This window comes from Acomys russatus, chromosome 17, assembly GCF_903995435.1.
Source record: "Acomys russatus chromosome 17, mAcoRus1.1, whole genome shotgun sequence".
In the NCBI taxonomy this organism is placed as follows: Eukaryota; Metazoa; Chordata; class Mammalia; order Rodentia; family Muridae; genus Acomys; species Acomys russatus.
In genome coordinates, this window is record NC_067153.1 from 22,074,037 (window position 1) to 22,097,280 (window position 23,244).

The 23,244-nt window shown below is 42.6% G+C and overlaps 1 pseudogene; it reads right to left on the reverse strand.

The window, feature by feature from the left end:
- The window catches only part of LOC127201800 (protein MIS12 homolog), a 49,786-nt pseudogene extending 29,999 nt beyond the window's left edge, over nucleotides 1–19,787 (reverse strand).
- Nucleotides 19,788–23,244: the final 3,457 nt, after the last annotated feature.

A 23,244-nucleotide genomic window follows, 5' to 3' on the forward strand; every position in this document is an offset into this window, starting at 1 on the left:
ATCAGGGAATTTTTCTATCATCCAGCTCACTGTCCAGAATACCTGTAATTCTAAGCCTTTGCAGATTGTAACAAGGCCAGATCACTCTGTGCTGCAGCCTGGGCTCACCTAGTCAAATAACCACCAAACTGGCAGGGAGCCACAGCAAAATCAGTCCCACCATTCTCCTGCCTCCCTTGTTCTAATCACCTGGGAGTGGAGTTCTGGAATTGCCTCTGATCTACTGAACATACAGTAAAGCCTCTAAATGGAACAACCAATCCTTTTTGTAGGGCTGACGAGTCGTTATTTTGGCATCTGGAATGATACATAAATGTTTTGTACATTCCGGGAAGGAGAGAAAGGACTTTGATCTCCTAGGACAGACACTCAGAAAGATGCTAATACTCATTTCTTCTATGTGTTGGTACCAGGAGAGAAGTATTAGTACTAATTCATTCTCAGCACAAGAAACAGAGCTCCAGGTGAAGGGATTTATCAGGGACACAGAGCTTACTACGTGTCGGACTTTGATTCCAAACCCATCACCCAAATTTAGGAATTTTCTGGAATTTTTTTGAGGCAGGGTCTTTCTATGTAGCCCTGGCTGGCCTGGAACTTTACTATGTAGAGAAGATTGGCCTTTAGCTCACACAGGTCCATCTACCTTTGCTTCCCAAGTGCTGGGGTTAAAGCACGCACCACTATGACCAGCTTTCTTCGTGGATTTTTGTTTTTTAATTCTAGAATACTCTACTAAGCACGAACTATAGTGTCTTCTAGGGGAGAATTGGACCCCATGGATAATCTTGTGATTTCAGACGTTTTGGGGTGGGGTGATGTCATTCTTTCGTACTTGTTCCCACCACAGTGGTAATAGCTAGCTTGTTTGCTCACTGGATCATCTGAAACACTTAGGAAAAAAAAAATCACCAATGCCTAAGTTCCACTCCCCAAGAATTCAGACTAAACTCCTAGGAAGATGGCGCCTGACCTTTTATTTATGTATACTTCCCTGTGGAGGACACATGTGTGTTATCTCCGATTCCTTAACAATTCTACTTTATTATGAATTTATTAAAGGAATATAACTCCCTTACAACTGGTCTACCCTAAATAGGAGGGAAAGGAGATTATGGAGAACAAGAATGAAACCTTCCGGGTATCAGTCCCACAGGGCAAATCCCCTGGCATAATTCTCAGGAGACTAGCAGATCCCCTATCGGACAGAAGAAGCTGTACCATCCGTGGAACGAACATAGAGGAATCCACCGGATCACCACAGCGGCCAAATCCTCCAACCTGGCTGTTGGGCAGGAACCTCTGATCTCTCTCACTCTGATTACCAGATGTCCCCTCCTAACTGGTGGTCCTTTATTTTTTTATTTTTTTTAATAATTTTATTAATTTATTCATATTACATCTCGATTGTTAGCTCTTCCCCTGTTTCTTCCCATTCGTCCCTCCCTCCCATTTCTCTCCTTCTCCCCTCCCCTATGTCTGTGACTGAGGGAGACCTCCTCCCCCTATATATGCTCTTAGAATATCAAGTCTCTTCTTGGTAACTTGCTATCCTTCCTCTGAGTGCCACCAGGTCTCCCCATCAAGGGGACATGGACAGAAAAGGGGCACCAGAGTTCTTGTGAGAGTCAGATCTCACTCTCCACTCAATGGTGGAGAATATCATGTTCCTCGGCTTGGTCTTGGTAGGGGTTCAAAGCTTACTGCCTATATTCTCCTTGGCTGGTGCCTTAGTTTGAGGAGGACCGCAGGATCCAGATCTGCCTGTCATAAAGTTCTTCTTGTAGGTTTCCAGGACCCTGTGGGTCCTACTATTTCCCCTTTCTTCCATGCTACTCTTGCCTAAAGTCTCAATCGGATGTCCTCTCCTCTGACCCACTTTCTTGGTAAGTAAAGATTTTCATGGTATGTATCCCTTGAACTAGTGTTTTGATATAAGTGAGTATATACCGTTTGTCTCTTTTTGCTTCTGGGTGAACTCACTCATTATGATAATTTCTAGATCAATCCATTTGTCCACAAATTTTGGGAATTCCTCATTTTTAATAGCTGAGTAGTATTCCATCGTGTAAATATACCACAGTTTCTCAGTCCATTCTCCTACTGAGGGACACTTAGGCTGTTTCCATGTTCCAGCTATTATGTATAAAGCAGCTATGAACATGGTTGAGCATATGTCCCTGTTGTGTGGTAGGGCATTTTCTGGGTATATTCCAAAGAGTGGGATAGCTGGGTCTTGAGGAAGCTTTTTACAATACAATACCCCAAGCAGAGTCACCAGAGCCTGTCTTTTGTCCTGAGCTGAAATTCTCTCTCTCTCTCTCTCTCTCTCTCTCTCTCTCTCTCTCTCTCTCTCTCTCTCTCTCTCTCTGATTTTTAGCAGTTTGTAGAGAAAAAAAATCTCAGTGGGGTCAAGCCACCCAAGATTGCTTTCACCTTGGGCCCAGCCTAAGGCAAGGCTACATTCTCTTCACAAATCCCCCTTTTCTATTAAAATAAATAAATTAAATAAATAAATAAAGGCAAAAAATAAGAAACACACACACACACACACACACACACACACACACACAATGGTCAGGTACAAGTTACATGTACATAACCCAGTCCTTTTGTATTTGACAATCTTAGAGAAAGTATTCCACTATCCTCTCAGAGTGAGTCCTTTCCTAGTGTCCATAGTTTTCTAAAATCTCCTTATCAGAAATTACATTTTTTAACCTATGAAAGTGTCTTTTATCTCTTAAACTAAAGCTTATAGTAACACTGTGGCTACCTAGTCTTCAACCCCATCAGAGATCCAAGAAGGAAATATTATCTAATATGAAGGAAGTGCGGGCAAGCATCTTCCAAAAGTAACGACAGGACAGAGAGAGTTGACAGCCTGAAGAGTCACAGGTTTTTCTCTATTGTTGGGTCATCCAGTCTTCAGCCTGCTGGCCCAAAATATCTAACAGACTGTTCTTTGAAGCAGGAATTTTGAAGACCATATCTAAGTATTTTACCTTATCTATCTGTAGAAGCATATCTATTAAACCTAGGTTGCATATTCCTGTGATAAAATTATACTAGTATTTGACATAATTATGACATAATTATTAATAACTGACTTGCCTTATTTAATTATCCTAAATAGCCTGTAATAGCACTATCAGAGTATTGGAAGTAAACCATGTATTAATGGAATTGTATGTGTACAATACCTCATATTAGAGTAGAAATATAATGTGTGAAAAATAATATTAAATTTGAATTCTATTTCAATATATCAAAATTAAACTTATTTAGCATCCATATACAAAATTTTATGTCAATCAATTAAAATTAACCTTATTTGTGAGTAACAATTAAGGCCTTAAGTTGAGCAGTAAATTCAATAATCTACTTTTTTTCCTATCATCCCTATATATTTCTATACATGTGCTGTGGAGAAGAGACTCCTGAATGCTGGGAAAGCAAAGAGAGAGACTGGGGTATAACCTTATGACCATAAAGACAATGACTGTGATGGTCATGACAAATATGAGATACTTTACACTGTAAGTGTCCCAAAGCAACTTACCCCCTGCAATGTACTGAATAACAGTCCCTTCAAAGATTATGTTAACATTCTGACTTCTGGAGCCTGTGATGTGACCTCACGTTGGACGAGGTCTTTGTAGATGCAATGAAAGTCAAAATCAGATCACTCCGGTGGGCCAGAACTGCAATGATCTGTGTGCTTTCAGAAGAAAGGGGGAGAGAGAGAGAGAGAGAGAGAGAGAGAGAGAGAGAGAGAGAGAGAGAGAGAGAGAGAGAGAGAGAGAGAGAGAGAGAATTGATACCAAGAAGAGAAGCCACATGGGCATAGACAGATACAGAGATTGGAGCTGGCAAAGGACCAAGTCCTCAGAGACTGGGAGAGGCCAAAAAGGATTCATTCCTTTTTCCCTCAGGGTATTGAGGGAAGGAGCATGACCCTGCTTTACTTTGAGTTTAGACATCTGGCTTTGGGATTTGTGACACACTACATTCTGCTGTTGGGAGGGAGCCACCCAGTTTGGGAAAATTTGCCATAGGAGATAAACTCATCCTCATCTTCACTCTAAGGCTGGATCTGTTTCTTTGAGTTCATTGAGAATGACACTGAGGCTCAGAGAGCCATACCGCAGAGGCACACTGGTGACTGTCCTTGACCTCCAGAGAGGCAAGAGTTGCCCACTGCCACATTTCTACTGGAGCCTGAGGGCTGTACAGACCCAGAAGCCCTGCCTGGCACTGTGTTTTCTGTTTCTTACATTACACGTTTGTATGATGTTCATGTAGAATGTATGTACGTGTTGTGGTGCTTTTGTGTGAGTTGGGGGAATGCATGTCCCACTGCTGGCTCACTTGATAATCTGCAACAATGTTTGTCTTTCGAAGAACTTCAAATCTGAAGAATACAGATGAAGAATAATTTTTTTTTAACTTTAATTTTTTGCCCACATGGATTTAATTCACACAGTGTGCCAGACACATGCTTTAAGGTTCTATTGCTCTGAATTCTTGAGGCCCACTTATGAGAAATGTGTTATATTCTCCATCTCACAGATACAGAAACAGAGACCAAGAGGCATGGAATACCTTCCCTAAGTCCATGCTTATCGGCAGAAAGAATGCAAATGCAAGTTGGTCAAGTGAAAGCCAGTTCTCTTAGATTCTTCATGAAGCAATCTCCTACTGTTCCTCTGCTGTTTCTACTCGGGTGCAGGTACTTTGAAGAAAAGGAGAGAGTGGAAAATGGCACCTATGCATTTTATGAGGTGCCCAGCACAGGCTTGCTTAGGCTCCCTGTAAACATCTGATAAAGGAGGTTAAGGGTTATTGCATGGAAAATGGTGCCTGTGCATAGTCCCTTTTTTGGAGGGGGGAGGTAAAGGATGGGACATAAGATCTTGAGCTTTCTAGGCAAGCCTTGGACCATATAACTACATCTCCAGCCTCTTACATGCCATTTTCTATCAATCTCTCTATTTGATACCTTGTCACATCTGTGGTAATCTTAACACAGATCAGTGCTTGGCTACATTTACTATTATGACTACAAAGGCTTCTACACAGGCTTTAGAATGTTAAGCAACAATGTTTAGACAGAGTAGCAGCATTGGGGGCCTATTGTATACAACCCTAGTCTAGAGATTAGTGAGAAACCAGATCCGGAGGAGTACCAGCTCCTGCTTAGCCTCAGAATTCTGAAAAAGGAAGGTGGCCCTCCATGATGAGTGCTGGCACCAGCAAAGAGGAAGGAACGGAACTCAGCAAATGAGTGGGTCTCCCAGGCTCAGGTGTGGATGAATGCTGACCTTGCTCCTACAATGCAAATTTGACCATGACACTCCTTTTTTTAAATCCCAGTATCCACAGCTGGGGGAAATCTTTTCCCTCCTTTTTTATCGAACGAAGTTCTACCTTAGTTTTCTTCTGGAAGAAGTGTCTCTCCTTGTCCCCAACGAAGCTAGGGTGGCACGTTCTACTTCTTTCAATTGATCTGTGGACAAGACTTTAACACCAGCAATGCCTTATGCTTGGTTCACTTCCACACTGGCCTGTGAGACTGAGTTTCAGGAGGGCACAGTCTATCCCTTCTTATGCTATATCTCTCCTGTCTGCTTCTTCAGTGCTTCCACACTGGATGATCACAACACAAGCAGGACTGAAGAGTTGGGGTTTAATTGTTTGGGGCTCAACAACTTCAGTTTCCAGACATCCTTTTAGAGTTGAAGGGACTTATATAACCCAATTCTAGGTTCTCAGTGGCAATTTTAGCTTTACTATTTTCTGTTCTTTGTGTGTGTGTGTGTGTGTGCATGTGGTATGGATGTATGTGGGTTTGTGTATGTGTGTATATGTGTGTATGGATGCATCTGTGCTTGTATCTGTGTTATGAGTGTGTGCGTGCGTGCGTGTGTGTGTAAGTACACAATTTCTTTCCCTATCCCGTTCTATACTCTTCTCCAGGAGAGTAGTTCAGCTGATTGCCTAATATGGTTCCAGCCCAGTGTCTCTGTATTTGGAGAAGGCAGCTTCTCGCTGCTGGTTTATGAGGAAATGGAAATGATTGTTCCTGGCAGTGAATCAAAAAACCGGAAAGAAAGGAGTTGGGAAGTGTAGAAGAAGAAATAGGTTCACAAGGAGGAGCTTGGACTCTTAGCATTGCTGGTTGGGAGTTGCAAATGTTTATGTGAAAGGGTCACAACGTTTGTGTGTTATTTGTATCCAGGCATGTCTTTGCTCCTGGTGATACAGACCGCAGCCAAGGATCTCAGGAGCGGCATGAGGAGCCTGGAGGACTGCTAAAAATAAGACCAGCCATCAGAGGACAGGAACATACTTTGTGTCTGACACATAAACACTTCCTCAGACTTCTATGTAATAGGGAGTGGGATGGAGCCTTGGCTGTGAAAAGTGGATGGCAGGGGAAGAGAAGCCCTCTTGATGGAGAATATAGTCTCAGGCTAGTTTGGGGAAAGATGCTGGGGAGAACAGGTAGCGCTTAAGAAGGCTAGGATTTGGGAATTTTTGTTCTAAACCAAGGGATCCCCAAGGTTAGATGAGCCAGAGAAGGATGTGGGGATGAAAGGCTAGCATTACCCAGCACCAACTAAAGCCAGGTATGGTGTTATTAAGTCCTGTGTGGAGTCTTTCTTTCAAGCCAGAGAGGTCGGGTCACCGTCTCCTTCTTCGAACTATAGAACAAAAACACAAGATGTCCTCAGGAATTTCCCAAGTCTTTCTGCCAAGCAGCAGGGGCATAACGAATATTGAATGAGAACATGCAGGAGCGTTAGGATACAGAGGGATGGCCATGCATGTGATTGGGAGTGAATATTCCCTTAGCCAGAGGTTCCCTGCTCCTCTTCCCTATGAGAAATTGTGCTCATCCCCGAGAATCTGAGCCTCCTTTCACTGTGAAGCATGAGTGGTGTTCTTTCCTGCCTGGGTTTCCTGCCTTGATCTTTCTGTAATCATTTCTTCCTAGTGAGCTTCTGTCTACTTGACTGGAAAGCCCTGTGGGGCCGAGGACAGCAAGTATTGCTGCACAGTAAAGACATGTCCCAAGTGATCATTCTCAGTACTGGCTAAGGGTCATACAGGTACTGTGTGCTATAAGCTGGTTATATAAAGCAATAATTCCTAGCTGGAAAGCAAAAGAGGAGAAGGACACTGTCCAGTACCCATATGTGAGTGCTGGCCTGGAACGACTCACAGCTAGCATGTGTTCAAGTGAATGGACCTCTGCAGAACTCTGTAGGGAGAGTAGAGGCTGGGGTGTGGTCATATCTGCCTCTTCTTGGGGGTAGTGGTGGTCATCTTGAGTCAAACACACACACACACACACACACACACACACACACACACACACACACACACACACACAAATGCTAACCTCCCCCACCCAGCTGGATCTGCATTGCAATTCTTGCATCAGGATTGCCCACTCTATTAAACTAACATTAATGTGAGGAGGCTACACCAGGGTAAATGCCATCCTCTGTTGCCGTTTGTCCCCAGACCCATTCAAGAGCTCATGTCCCCTCTAATTCTCATCTCCGTCTCTCTCCTCAGAGATATGGATTCCAGACAAGAGCTCTCTGCCCATGGACCGCTGAGATTCCAGTCCTAGATTCAACGTGGCTTCTGTCAGCAGACCAGAGGTGGGATAATGTAGTGAAGACGATTACACAAGTCAGAATTGGAAATGGCACTGACTGCTTCCTCCCACACTGGGTTGTTCCAGACAGTGCAAGTGAGGCTGAGAGACAGCTGTCATTTTAGCCGTGTGCCAGAAAGAGAGGATTATGGAATCTGAGACCTGCTAAGCTAGTCCCTGGGATAACAACCCATTTAAACAGTGAGGCAGATGTGTATTAGAAGTTTCAAGTCACCCAGACAAGGTTACGAAGTCATACCGTAGGCTTGATGCAGAACACATAAGCCTATCTGCCAGTCTTCATCACCACACACAGTCAAGGTGTTGAATGTGTCAGTGGCTGGCAATGCTGAGGTTCCCATTTGTGGTAGGTGGTGCACCTTTACAACCTTATGGGTGAGGTTTTACATAATCAATGCATTGGCATTCTTCCTCACTTGCCTAATGCATTCTTTATTTGAATTATAAAATAAAATGTATTAAATGTCCTTGATCTACTCTTTGCAGGGACTGCTTATATAAGATGTGCCTAGATTTCCGTGCTGGAAGCATGGACACCTATGAAGATGGGAGTGGAGCAAGCAGGCTAAGTAAACGGGATTTTCAAATAGTGCCAGGGCCTTTTCTCCAAGGCTATGAATTTATACTTGAACCTCTGAAAAAGTTGGGTGGTGTGACCATGCACCTCACTCTCCTCTCAGGGAACCTCTGGGTAGCCTCAATGTAACTCATTTCTGAGTGAGGACACAAAAGTTTCCAGAGTGGCCTGTGTGTCAGATTTAGTTTTTTGTCTTAGTTTGTTTTTCTTCTCCCACCCTCTGTCTTTTCACATCTCCTCCCTCTGCAGTTAGAGTTCCCTGTTCCCATTTTCCCATTTCTCCCTTCACAGCACATGTGTCCTCCTATCCACCTCTCTAAATGAAGTCTTTTTCTACCAATGGTTTTGAACAAGTACATTCATCTCTCTAATCCTTTTTTTTTTTTTTTTTTTCTGTTCCATAGAGTGAGGATAGTAGTGTTTGGCTGAATTTTGATGAGTGCTTCATGTAGAATAAAGCTTGTATGTGTCAACCTTTGCTCACACATTTGCCATCATTGAACAAACGCCACCTAGGTTTACCCTAGCCAGATCACCATGAAGTCCTTACAATGATCTTTTCTGCAGGTCTAATCTTCACATGCACATCACATGGGGTTCTCAGTCTTTGCTGTCCAACCACAATCAGACTAGCTTAGGACTGAGGCTTATTTAGGAAGGTTGGGCAGCAAAAAGAGAGAGAGAGGGAGAGGGAGAGGGAGAGGGAGAGGGAGAGAGAGAGAGAGAGAGAGAGAGAGAGAGAGAGAGAGAGAGAGAGAGAGAGAGAGAGAGAGAAAGAAAATATCTCCGTATTGTGTGCAAAATGTATACACAATTGTTCAACATTTTATATTATATGTATTTTTGTTGTTTCTTTCTTTTTTATTATATGCTGATTGTTGACTCCTCACTTGTATATTCCCATTCCCCACCTCTCCTTCTTTCACCCTATTCTTCTCCCCTAGACCTCTGCCAGAAGGGGACCTCCTCCCCCACATATGACCACAGCCTATCAGGTCTCATCCAGATAGTCTGTTTCCCCTTCTCTGTGTGCCAGCAGGCATCCCCACCAAGAGGAAGTGATGACCAAATTGGGGGCATCGAAGTTCACGTCAGAGGCAGTCCCAGTTCTCCCCACAACTGTGGAGAGTGTGCCGCCCTTTGGCTAGATCTGAACAGCGGGTCTAGGTTTACTGCATGTATTGTCCTTGTACATGCAGTTTGTGCAGACTTGCCCTGGGTCCAGATCAGCCAACCTTAATGGTCTTCTTGTGGGGGCTCCTAGACCCTCTGAGTCCTTGTATTCCCCCCATTCTTCCATACCTATCTCTCCTGGATTCCAGCAGCAATTCCTGGCATCTGTCCTGAATTCCCGCTGAGTTCAGAGGACATCACTTTTGGGCTAATACACACTTATAAGTGAGGATATACCATGTCTGTCTTTCTTGGTCTGGGTTTTCTCACTCAAGATGATCCTTTCTAGTTCCATCAATTTGCCTACAAATTTCAGTGTTTCCTTGCTTTTAATATCTGAGTAGTATTCCATTGTATAAATGTACCCCTGGCTTCACTGGAAATACCCAAATTTTCTTTTTCAGTGTCTACTTCTTTTCTTTCTTTTTTCTTTCTTTTTTTTCCCTTGGAGAGAATCATCATGTTTGACAGCTTCTCTTGACAAATGATTTAAAGCTGAAGTAAAATGCATTGAATACTACAATGTACCCCACAAGTACATCGTATGTACAAGTATTATTTGCCAATTAAAAATGCTAAAAATTTAGCCGGGCAGTGGTGTTGCATGCCTTTAATCCCAGCACTTAAGAGGCAGAGGTAGGAGGATCTCTGTGAGTTCAAGGCCAGCCTGGTCTGCAAAGTGAGTCCAGGACAATCAAGGCTACACAGAGAAACTTTGTCTTGAAAACAAAACAAAAAATTAAATAATGAAATGTATTTATTAAAAATGCCTAATTGTATGAGTTGTTGCTTAGTAGCTCCAAGAATCCACATCAGGAGAGAATGGGGGAGGCCTGCCTTGTTCATACCATTTCTGTTGGCTGGTGGTTAAGACTTGTAGACAGCTTAGTATGAAAGACACGTGGGAGTGTGGATATGAGAGACAGAAGAACAGGGAGAGAACGAGGAAATTGGTTGGGCTCAGAGAGGACACTGAGAACACAAAAGTGCAGCCAGTCACTCATTCTAGATGTTTAGAGGCAAAAGCCACCTTAAGGATGATGTGTGAGCCAAGTGATGGAGAGAAACAGAATCTACATAGTGGGACAAATGGATAAATTTGCTTTTGAGGCGAGAACCAGGCTACAGATAGTAAGACAACATGCTATCCAGTTGTGGAAGCTTCTAGAAGTTTGGTATTCTTCGATTATTGAGTAAAATGTTAGAGGTCAGCTTGAATAACGTTGTAAGAGTGGCCTGGGAGATTTACACAATGCCTGTGACAGCTTGTAATAACGAGTTAGTGAACCAGTGTGTAGCCTTCTCCAAGAAGGCTTCCTTAAGCTTGTGCAGGGAACGTGTGGTGGGTTGCCTTCTGAGATGGCTGTGGTCATAGCCCAGAAGAAGCCCAGTTTCAGTGCTAAACATGCCGCATTAGTGCCAAACATTCCTCAACCAAAAACGGAAGTGCAGTCAGTTTATCATGTCTCTCTCCACCCTTTGATATGCGTCCAGGCTTGTCACCTGCCTGGTTTAGTGGAATTGACTTCCTTCTTGAAACAATCTCAGCTCCATCCTAACACCAGATAGAGTGTGTTCCTGGGCCTAAGACCTGGATGTCTGTTACAGCTCTTTGGTCCAAAGTCACATTCGAAGCAGTGGACACCGCCCCTTTGCCAAACAATTGTCAGTCCCTGGCACTGCTCTTGGGGAGCTTATCACATGGGGCCTGGTGGAGCTTCCTGTCATAACTTTGCACAAGGCATGGGGTTATCTTTCGGGGGAAGCTTTGGAGTTGAGAATAGACCTGCAAGCCCTTCCCTGCGGCCCATTTCATCCCTAGATGAGTGTGGTGAGGAAGATGAAAAGGGCCCTGCCCAGGTTGTTAAGGTTTCTATTATCAGATTCTTGAGCCCGCATCAAAAAGCCATTTGTGACAGGCATTTAACACGATTGAAGGATCCAGGCCATCTGAGTGCTATTGCAGCAAGTTTATCTGCATTTGTAAACTCCCCCCAAGGTGCCAACTTCCCACCAATGACCTGTTTTTAGCCATGAGCGTTAGAGAGAAAAAATTCTGCCTGGGACCAAGGCATTTGGCCATATCAGTCAGGCTGAGGGGACGCCACTGGGTCTGGGAGAAAAAAGTTCTTCTGTAATTACCTCATTCAACTCTTCCTCCGAAATGGGGAGAGCTCTGGCTTCTGTTTTCTCCAGCTGTGAGGATTTACAGCTTGGGTCCTCATAAGCGGAAGGGGAATGGCTTCCTCTTGTCTTTCGGGATCACAGTGAGGCTGAGATGCCAAGGCACAGTGGATGGCTATCCTGTCCCCATCTAGTGACATGTGTACATGTTTCCACTGCCCTCCCCCCTACCCCGCCTGTGCTCCCATGTCTTCTCCGATCAGAAAAGGAATAGAAAAGAGAAATGTATATGTAACTGGCATAGATGAGGTTTATAAATAAGACGCAGATTCTAACTGAAAATATCAAGCTTCAAATTTGGATCTTTTAGTTTTTCTTAAGCAGACCACATTTTTGCATAGATAATCTATTATTCTATCGTAGATATATAATTTATTTTTCTTTTTGTAGCTTTTTTTTTGTAATAAAGCTAGGTATATTAAATATTTGGCATTTTATCCAAACCAAGTTCTCTAGATTTGTCTAAGGCCACTGAGAACTACAACACCCAGTGCTTAGCTTGCCAGCATGTGGCCTCTGACTCCCATGACTTTTTCTTGCTTTATTTTTTTATAACATTTATTTGTACAATAAAGTAGCCAACAATTGATCAATGTGTAGCCCAAGAAACTTTAAAGACAGTTATTTTCTTTACAGATTATCACTGAAATTTATTCTATCCGGTTAGTTTTCTGGTAGGGTAAGAATAGTTGTTGCTGACAGTAGCCGGCAACTTGTAAAGAGAAATCCAATTTCCTTTAATTTTTCAAATTACAATTGAGTCTCAGTACTTATGAATAAGTAAGGAAAATCATGATCTAATACTTAAATATTTCACCTGACACACCAGAAAGTAAGTACCAAGTGACTGAGACATGAACAGACAGGTGATAAATAGATTGATTTATGTCAATTTATGTTCCAAAATCATAGTAAGAGTCCTACACTGTGAAACATTCTGAGGTATTTCTGTGCTTTTCTATGTAAAAAAAAAAAAAAAAAAAACCCAACATTTTCTTTCCAATATCAAAATCTACCGTAGAAACATTTTAAATGTCAGAGACACTAACATGGAGAGAATATGCAAATTTGAATATCATTGAATTAATTTCCATTTCTTTTAAAAATGTATTTATTTTTCACAATTTTACTCATATATAATATACTTTGATCATAATCTCCCCACTATCCTCTCTTATCTCCTACTCCTTCAAACCAAATGCCTTCTTTTAAAAACAAGTCTCTCTAATTCTCCTGGCCTCTCACTGTGTGCCTCACTGAGTTTAGTTAAGGTGTCTCTTATGAACATTATGTGGGAGATCATTTATTTGACCAAGGACAGCTTACCAGGGGCCACAGCACTGGGCACTATGACTCCTCTGATCAATCATTAACTTTCTAGCCCTGCTCAGGGCTGATTAGTCCTCATAAGCCCCTTCCCCAGTCACATGAATTGTTGATGGGCTCAGCCACTGCTGCTGTGGGTTCCTGGATGTAGTTCCAAGGCACCCCAGACAACAGCGGTGACTCACAGCAGCATTTCTTCTTATCCTCATACTCTTTCACTCTTTCCACCCCTCTCACATGATGTTCCCTGAGCTTCGGAGGGGATAACATAGATGCCATGTTTAAGACTGACATCTCAACAATGACTTATTCTCAGCACGTTAACCATTAACCACTCATGAATCTCAATTAGCCATTGCCCACTGTAAGCAGAAGCTTCTCTGGCTGAGGCTAGTCTCCCTGCTCTGCAGCACTCACCTCATTCCCACCTCTTAAGCTACACAGTGTGGAACATCATTCTCTACTGGATGATGCTGGGATGTTTTCTTCTCCATTTCAGCATCCATTTCTTAGACGAGGTGCTGATATGGAGTGTTTTAATGGCTTCTTTTGATTTCTTTCTATTCCTAATGCTCTGTATCATCTAGCCACTGTACTGGTCACCCAAACTTTTCCCTTACCCATTGTCCGACACACCCTCAGTTGCCTTGATGCTGTCCTGAGTTGTAGGGATTATTGGTAAGTAGATCTGAGCTTGAACCTTCCCAACTACCATTTTGAGATGGTTAATTGATTTAATCTCCTCAGACCTAAATTTCTTATCTGTATAAAGGGAGATAAATCATGGAGAAAAGAAACAGAGGAACTCAGCCATTTTCTAAAAACATTTGACTGATGAACACTGGAATTTTATTGTCACATGTTCATATATACCACATTTCTTTAATTTTTTACCTCTTTAACAAATGGTAAGCATTCATCACATGTGAATAGTACTAATGCAGTCAGCTCAGATCTGACCTTGGGCTGTATAGTTTGTTCATCTCATTCTAGTTTTTTTTTCTCTTTTTATGATCCAGCCTCCAAAGCCCTTCTCTTTAGCTTTTCTCATTGAGACTGAAAGGGAGCACAGACATTGATTTTAGTATTCGTGCAGCTGCAGCCTACTTTGGCCAGTGATGCAGAGGGAGGTGCCCATGGGTGCTGCCTCCCATCAGTCTCAGCTCATAGGCAGACTATTTGACACTGTCTCTGGAAATATTGTTAACAGATGGCTTGTTTATTTATCTCACATACATAGGTCTCTTACTCAGTTTTTCTCTTTCTCTTCCATGTTGATCCTTAAGCCTAAGGGAGAGGAGCTTGATTAAAAAGAAAAAAAAAAAATCCCGTTTAGGATGAAATTCTCCAGATCTCTAAGGTGAGAGATGCAAATCAAGATGTGTAAATCTCTAAGGCAGAGAAGGCTTGAGTTGATTATTATTCCTCTGCCCTATGGCTCTGTCACACTCTCTTAGTGTTACTTATTCCTTGTCTCACCCAAGCCCTCTGTATTGGTTTTCTTGGCTCCTCCTTCTCAGTTATGTCTCCTTTTCTGTAATATCCCTTAAAACAACTTATATTTTTATTAATTTTTTTTTATATTATATTCTTTTACAAGCATATTTTTTCCCCTTCTCCAGATCCTCCCAGATCCTTTTTAACTTCATATTCTGTCTTTCTACCTCTTGGTCTTTCTGGTTCTCTCTGTCTTTTTGTCTCTGTTTTTCCTTCTCACTGTCTCCCTCAAAAGAAGAAACAAAATACAAAGGTCAAAACCAACCAATCAACAAATACCATCAAGACAAACATTTATCAAAACAAAAGCAAAAGCAAAAGCAAAACCCAAAAAACAAAAACAAAACGTTTAGCTAAAAGCACATAAAAACATGGCATCTTTTTGTGTTGGTCAAATGCATCTAGTTATGGGGTTGGCCTTGGAGTGTGTTGAAGTGTGTTGAGGTACCCAGTGACACTCCATTACAGAAAACTGATTTTTTTTTCCCCAGCAGATGTCAATTGCAAATAGCTTCTTGGCTAGGATGGGACTCTATGCTTATCTCTTCTTTTCAGTGTTGGGACTTTGTCCTATTTGAACCTGTGCTGGACCCACGCATGTTGTCACTGTCACTGTGAGTTCATATGTGAATTAGTCCTGTGTCTGGATGCTCTTCTTTCCTTGGAGTTATTTATCATCACTGTCCTTTACAATTTCCTACTTTCTCTTCCACACAAATCCGTAAGCCTTAAGTGTAAGGGTTTGATGAAGACATCCCATTTAGGGATGAGTGCCCCAAAGTCTCTCTTTGCAAATTGTCCAGTTGTGAGTCTTTGCTAGTTGCCATCTATGCGTGAAGAAGCTTCTCTGATGAGGATTGTATGATGATGAAGGACTCTGATTTATGGGTTTATCAATATGTGACTTGGAGTCATTTTATTGCTATATTCATTTAGCTGCATAATGGTAATAGGTTTTCCTCTGGAATTCATGACTTATCTAGTCTCAGATTCTTGGCCACTTTAACAGTGTCATGTATAGGTTACATCTTATGGAGTGGGTCTTAAAACAAATTTTAAGAAGTGGTCGTTATTCTCATAACATTTGTGCAACTATTGCACCAGTATAATTTTCCAGCAAGTCTCTGTTGTTGGTCACAGGATTTGTACAAAGGTGATATTGATGATTTTTTTTCTTTTTGTAGTATGAAAAGTGTCATTCAGTACCATGAATACAAGTCAGCAGGAGGGAAGATTCTAGCTGGGCAGCAGCTTGATTTTTCTATGTTCAATGGATAAGTGAGACCTATCTTTAGCCTTAGCATCAGGTTGTAGAGGGTAACCAGTAGCCTTGGCAATAGCTTGCAATATTTGGGAGCTGGCGTGAGTGGATTATTCATACTGCAATGTTTCATGTTTCTGAAAAAGGTAACTATAGATTCTGCAAAGTTGCATTATCCACCTCATGCCTAACATTCACTTCCCAAAAAGATTAACATGGCACAGTTAAAATATATAAACATGTACATTTATCAGAACTGTATTTAGGAAGAAAGACAAAGTCCTTGATGATAGAGTGCTTGGCTTCTTTTGCTATCTGGTCAGTGAATGACTTGAGACATCAGGCCTATGGGACCTCAGTTTTCTCAGCACAAACTAAGAACCATACAAATAGCATCTGGCTGCCAAAAAGGAGATAGGATCATCTCCCCCCTTAGTGGGAAAAAAAATCAGATAACATGCGACTGTCTTTAATCTGCTTCTAGAGTAGTCCTGGAGGAAAGATGCAAACACTCAGCCCTACCTATATGCAAGCTGGCTGCTGAACCTAAACACTCAATAAAATGACACACAGCTGTTTTCTTTGAGGAATTTACAGCCTGAGAGGAAATGCATAGAGATAGATAAGAAATTCCATTGAGTGGGGTTAAATTCCAGACAGTGGGCGACAAGAATGGAAGAAAGTTTAAACTGTCATTTTACAAGGGGGAAGCTTCCTTGTACAGATGAGCTTTCATCCTGCCTTTAAAAGTCCAGGGAAACAACTGCCTGATGACCCTGGGTCAGATGGTCCTGTAGATGGTTTCTCTTAGGTAGTGAGTGAGATGGGGTGGGGCTCTTTGCTGCAGGGTGTGGCTCAGGATGTGCATGGAGGTGGTTGTGTGTCTCTTGATGGATAATTCATGGGTGTGTGGCTGTTTGATGACAGACTAAAGGTTGCTCTGAAGTAACAGGTGATGTGTTTGCACCTATGCTTTGAGAAACACCAGCTTCAGGGCTGGAAGAGTCTGAAGGATGTCGAGCCAACTCTTTGTCCTTTTCACAACTCACAAGTGATTTAATGAGGACTTGTCCAAACCACTCAGCTAATTGGCCTACAGCCTCCTCATCCGAACAACAAGTCTGTAGTATAAGGCCATGTAAGTTCTGGATGAACTGGTGAACTTCACAGAGTTGAGATAACACACTCACTGGCCCTACCTGACTTGGGACAGGAAGAAGAAGGCAGCGAGAGCTCAAGGAAGATAGAAGTCCATGTCTATGAACAAGGGTTAGACTCGGTGCCAAGTGCAGCTTTGGAAAAGGCTAGTTAATCTGAACCTGCATTTTGATTGTACTTCATCAGACTCTACATTTAGAATTTTCAAATAATATTAAGATTCTTAATTTCTATTTAAACCACCACCACCACCACCACCAACAACAACAAAAAACTCTCCAATTTTTAATTTGTTCTTTGGGAAGGACCCTTCTGTTCTCATATGCTCTCCTCATGTGGAAAGTATAGACTGGCTTTAAAAAAAATCCTAAGTGAGTTTCCAAGGAGAGAGAGGACCTCTGTCCAGAATCAAATTCATGCCAATAGAAGCACACAGTTTCTTGGCCTGGGACTCTGACTCATAATTCAGTATGCTAACTGCAGGGTAGCATTCTCAGCAATGTCCTGGCCTCTTCCTGTCCCTGCCTGCTATGTGGCCATCTGGGTTGGAGGGCATCTCCTTGGCTGGAGAGATGTGATGTCTGGTTTAGCCCCTCAGTGTGGGAGTCCCTTCCCACAGACAACATGGTGCCAAGTGCAAACCCTTGCTACGTGCCTGGCAGGTGTTTGTTTATGTTTCTGCCCAGGAGGAAACACCCTGGACTTGCCCTGGAACCATACAAATAGCATCTGGCTGCCAAAAAGGAGATAAGGTCATCTCCCCCCTTAGTGGGAAAAGGATCAGATAACATGCGACTCTCTTTAATCTGCTTCTAGAGTGGTCTTGGAGGAAAGATACAAAAAGGTATCCGCGTAGCCCAGTGTCACAGTGACACACCACGAAGGCTGTGCCACTCTTGGCTATGTGTCATTAGTTATTGTTTCTGCTTTCTATGGGAGGAGAGTCCCAGTTTTCTCTCAACTCCATACAGCATTGGAGGAAAGATTTTCCCAGTGAGCTTTTGCTTCCCTCCTCTCTCCAACGCTGTGGGGGCCTTCTTCTCTTTCCTGATAGCTCTTGCGCATCAGTGAATGCAGCAGGGAACGTTACTGTGCGTGAACTTTACTGAGATGAGGCTACTGGCACTGGGCTTGGCATACAGGTGACTCCACGGAACTGCCAAATGGTTTCTGGGGCTTAATGATCTTCCCCAGGGTGATCATGCCTCCATCAGTCTGTGTCTTGGGAGCTGTCTTGCGCTGCCTAACCAACCACCTGTCGCTCGAAACCCACTCTGTAATTTGCGCCACAGCTCCCAAATGGGGAGCAGAGGCGCTGCTCTGGTGTTTGATGACTAGAGTTATTACTTCAGAAGGCTCCAGCCAGGAGCACTAAAGGAACAGGAGTGAAGAGAAGCCCACCGCGATTAAATATTCATCGAACAGTCACACCGCGAGTGTCAGAAAATGACAGGGATGCCACATAAAATAAAATGGATGCCGAGGTACCCGGAGCTACAGGGGAATGCGGTCTCCTTCCACCCCCTTCCCCACACCTTTCATCAGATGGATATATTTCTCTCTGCACTAAAATATTCTTGCTGTCTGAAGTAGCTTTTCCAAAGACCTACTCCTGACTTTTCAAATTATATCCAAGTGACAGCTGAATAGTCCTCATGTGCTAAGAAGCCACATTCACAGTATGGACAGATTGCTGAGCAAAGAGGTCACCCTGAGGCTTCTTGTGATCCAGGACCTGGGCTGGCCAGACCCTGCACATTCTCACTGATGCTATGCCATGCCTCTATGCCTTCTTCGCCTGGGGAATAGATGGCCATTCACTTGAGATGGTACCCTTCAACCCTTTCCCGAGCTCTGAGCACTTGACTTTCTTTTTCTGTTGATAATGTCATACATAGGTATGCTTATTTACAGCATTTAGATCCCTTCCCCTCCAACTTTTCCTTTGTACCCCCTCAAATTTTTGAGTTCTATAATTCTTATACACAACTATGTATATAACATATACATATGTAAACATTTCCTGGGTCCAATTAGTACTGTTCTTAGATACATTCCCAGGGCTTATTGCTTAGCCTTGGGAAACCTTGGAGAAAACAGATTTTTTCCTTCCTTAGCAGCTATTGATGACTGCCTGTGGGTGGGGCTGTGTGAAGTTTTCTTCAGTTCCTTGTTGGTATTTTGACAGATGTCGTCTTGTGCAGATTTTGTGCATGTTTTCACTTTTGGAAGCTTGCACAGCATCTTCTCATACTGTGAGAGCCAGCCACCTGAGAGAGCTTCCAGGTGAGTTCCAGAGAGATTCTTCAAGTCCTGTGATCAAAATATGTGGGGTCTCAGCAATAGGGCCTTATACTCAAGTTCTGGGAGGCAACTAAGGGCACTGGCAACATATTATATTGTTTTGGGGTACACTGGAAACACATGACCAACAGCTCTAAGGGAGGTATCGCTTGCCTAGCATTGTGGTTTTTGTTAGATTGTTTATGGCTCCTTGGTAGAACCACCCTGTGTAGAATAACTCCTTGTAATTAATATATATATGTATATATTGTATACATAAACACATATATGTATATATAATGTAATATATATACAGTATATGCATTTAAAGTATGCTTATAAGATAATGTTTGTGTTCCCCTTTCCAAAATCTTTCCTCCCCTTTTTCCTTTTGCATTATCCTTCATAGCCTTCCCCAGTTAATGTCCTCTATTTTTCCTCTTTCCCTTCATAGCACCTGTGCCCTACCATCCCCTCGATGTGCCCATCTTAATCGCCACAATCTGAATATGTAACTTACATGGTAAAAGGACATAGCAGATTTCGCTGATTCCTGAATCTTGACTTTTGGTTTCCTTATTGAGCTTTATAGGTTTCTTATAAGAAGGAGGAAGGAGCTTGGTGCCAGAGGGCATGACGTGATAACGGAAGCATGGGGAAAGGAGAGGTCAGAAGATGGCTTCACTTCTGATTTTGGAGGAAAAGACCACAGCACGCGATGCCAGTGAGCTGCAAAATCTGGCTAGTGAGAGCACGAACAGCATTTTCCCCATATCCCTGAGAAGTAAGGAATCCATCCTAGCCGTTTGCTTCCTAGCCCAGTAGAGCCAAGTGGGGCTCCTGACTCCTGAACCTCAGAGAACAAGTTTGTGTGACTCTGTGACACTGAATGTGTGGTGGCTGTTACAGCAGCCATAGAAAACAGAACACAGTCACCTACAAGGAGGCTGGGGTTCATGGGAAATGGATGGACACCTACTCTGACTAGCTGTGCTACTGGAGACAAGCTGGCTAATTCTCTGTGGTTCTAGTTTTCTTAAACCTTAGCAATGAAGAAAAACAGTTGTAGTTCAGATGAAGCTGGGCTGCTGGCACGCCACATGTTGTGGTCAGACATGTACCCGGTCACATGACTACTTCCCCCAGAAGTGCCAATGAGATTCTCATTCTCAGTAGAAGCAAGCTTCGTTCAGACACGTATTTCAATCCTTCCTACATCTGTTACTTTTCCTACTTTTCTATGTGTAACAGGGTGTTCAAATGTGACCATTGCTGTCTTAGTTCATCAAAAATCAAGAAAGAATCCTCCTTTCATTCCAAGGGGAGTTCTAGGTCATCCTTTCAGGACTACAGTGAAACCACCTTCAACGTCATCACCGTCTTCAGGGAAGAGAGGTGATGCCTAACTAGGACTATCTCCTGTGTGACTGTGTAGCCTGTGCCCTTGCTCCTTCCCTCACTCTCCTCCCTCTCCCTCCTTTTCTTCCCTTCTCATTACTGCTTTTATTCCTTGACTTTCCTTGGTGTTTATTTATGTTTTTTTTCTCTCTCTCAATAATTGTCTTTTTTTTTTTCCTGGCCACTTTGATAGTTTCCAGAATGGCTGTTTTTTGTTCCTGAATATTTTAAATTATTTATCATCTGAGCCTTTACAGAAGAATTTTATTGACCACTACTTTGTGATTTGAAATGGTTGAGCTGACAAAAACAGATTTGGCAAAAGGTTCTGGAGAGCTGAATCAATTTTATTCCTACCTCCTGATCGAATAGAGGACTCATAGTTTCCCTCTGAGCATGTGCTGTGTTCCCCTTGGGTTTAACGGATCTGGTGGAGAGTTACCCGAGAAGCCTATAAGCCACCACTATTCTTGCTCATTGGGCTGCACAGCAGTGAGGAAAGACCACATTGGGAATCAAGGAACTCTTATCATGGGGGTTGAGAAGGGCACTAACATCTTTCTCATGATCAGGAAATAATCAAAGTTAGGTCTTCCTAGTATAGAAATAGCAGCTCAAGAAAAAAGTCTCAGTGAGGTGGACCATCCTCTGTAAGGACTAAGAACTGAAATTAGGATGGACCTTGGGTAAAAGACATTCCCCATGTGGAGGCATTTGATAGTCACTAGTGCAGAGTCTGAGAGAAACTTAAAAAGTGTCTCTGAGAAAGAAGGGACCAGCTTTTCCCATATCTATGTCTAGGGAACACTGAAGGACAGTGTCAGTGCCAAGTCAACAGACAGACCTAGATGGTTATGTATGATTTTCTGCCTATGCACCGATTCCTGGAGAGTTCAGAAGCCAGTATTGCCAGTTAGGGAAGATAGAACAAAGTACTTAGCGTTTTCCAGGCATTGGGCTCTTCACCTACACCATCCATACAGAAGTTTCAATGCCAACTGAAGCTCAGAGTCGAATCATACTTCCTGACTTATACACAATCAAATTGAGGGAACAGAAGTGCTGTCCATCTTGATGGCTAGAAAAAAAAAAAGTTAATTTTGTTCCCAGCACTGCCTAGGAAAACTGTGGAAAGTGTATGAGAATTTAAGCCAGTCCAGGAGAGTGACATTACAGAGCTGGTTTGAGAAACAGTGGTTAGGAGGAAAAGTTGTGTCTGTGGTCTGTCAAAGGGCCAGAGTGAGAACTGTTTTCCCAGCACACCACAGATGCTTACTCCCCCACATCTCTCACTTTGACTTCTCCAGACCAACTCCTGAATCCCGGTCTGAGTTGGTTTCTCTCTTATCAACTCCATTTTCCGTCTTCCATTCTCTTTCTCCTTTTGTAATAACGTTAGCTCTATGAAAAACAATTACCACATCCTTGACAGCTCTGTCTTCAGCACCTAGAGCAACACCCTTCCACAGGCAAACGCATCTGGCTGGCTCAGTGTTCCTCAATTCAGAAGAACCCATTTTCTAAATATAAAATCTAGATCCAAGAGTCTTTGTGTTAGGCACCAATAGAGAGAGGAGAAGGTATGAGAAAGGAAAGGATGAAGGCAGGGGTCGGGAGAAGGCCAACGCATGCAGAAGGCAGAGGTGGAGAGAACGCAGACACAGGTTAAAATCTTGGGCAGGAAGAAGATAAAAGAGAAGACAAGTAGAAGATGGAAAGATACAGAAGGCATCCAGAAAGCTATGATTCTCTTTACCAATGGGCTGTTACTAATATGATGAAATGGAATTTTGTATGTTCAGGACCGAGAACAGTTCATAAAAATGTACAAGAGTCACTCCTCGCTATTTCAGAACCCCTCCCAGACATCCAGGGGAATACTTCAATCCATGTATAAGATGATGGAGTGCTTGCATATAACAGTGGAATTCTCCCATTTATTTTTCAGTCTTCTTTGGAGGGAATGAATACTGAACATAATGTAAGTGCTGTTAAACACTAGTTACACTACACTGCTGGGGAAAACAACGGGAACGAATCTCATATGTGTTCAATATTGGCAGCCCATACTTGTTGTAACTCCAATTCTAACTCATGATTGATTAAGTTTATAGAGATGCAATCTGAGGATGCTGAGGTCAAATGATGATATTTCTGTTAAAATTAATTTAGATGTATATTATATATAAATCGTATTAAAGACTTCTATTAGACATCTTTCCCAAAAGCAACTTGAGGAAGAAAGAGTTTATTTCAGCTTCTACTTGTAGTCTATCACTAAAGGAAGACAAGGCAGGAATTCAAGACAGGAACCTGTCGGCAGACGTCCTAGAGGAGTGTTGCTTATGTGCTTGTGCCCATAAGTGTATTCAGCTTGCCTTCTTATAGTACTCAGGATTCACAGGCCCAGGAGTTTCACAACCCATGATGGGCTGGACCTTTAGACTTCGATCATCAGCCAAGGAAATGTACCACAGGCTTGCCCACAGGCCAATCCAAATGGGGGCATTTTTGACATAAAAGTAGCATCATAATGTGTGTGTATGTTTTACCTATATGTACATGTATGTGTGGCAGGTACATGCCAGTGCCCATGGAAAGCATTAAATATTTTTGTAGCTGGAATTACGGATGATTGTGAGCTACCATATTGGTACTGGGAATAGAATCTGTGTCCTTTGCAAGAACAACAAA